The sequence below is a fragment of the Egretta garzetta genome, unplaced genomic scaffold (genome assembly GCF_000687185.1).
Source record: "Egretta garzetta isolate BGI_Z169 unplaced genomic scaffold, ASM68718v1 scaffold31, whole genome shotgun sequence".
NCBI classification, from domain to species: Eukaryota; Metazoa; Chordata; class Aves; order Pelecaniformes; family Ardeidae; genus Egretta; species Egretta garzetta.
In genome coordinates, this window is record NW_009258663.1 from 135,208 (window position 1) to 135,476 (window position 269).

The window sequence follows — 269 nt, forward strand, 5'->3', positions numbered from 1 at the left end:
GGAAAGATTTTAGAGGTATAGAAATACACTTTACAGTATGGGCCTCGTGTAATGTACGCAGTTAGAGAAAAAGTGGAAGAGGTGTCTTTGCAGTGGCCAGAAAATGGACCGTGCCAGTCTGGCAAACCCAGCAGGTTTCGCTCCCATTTAGAGAAAAAAAAACCAAAACTAAAACCAAACCAAGCCCTCCACCCCTTCCCAACCACCGTCCGGGACAGGCCGGGTTGTTTTTTTCCGTCAACAGCTTCTCTCCCGCGCCCGCGCTCCTC

At 49.8% G+C, this 269-nt stretch overlaps 1 protein-coding gene across 1 annotated transcript in view; it reads left to right on the top strand.

Moving 5' to 3' along the window:
* Positions 1-269, top strand: part of LOC104134843 (PDZ domain-containing protein GIPC1) — a 28,943-nt gene that overhangs the window by 1,518 nt on the left and 27,156 nt on the right. The window lies entirely within an intron of this gene.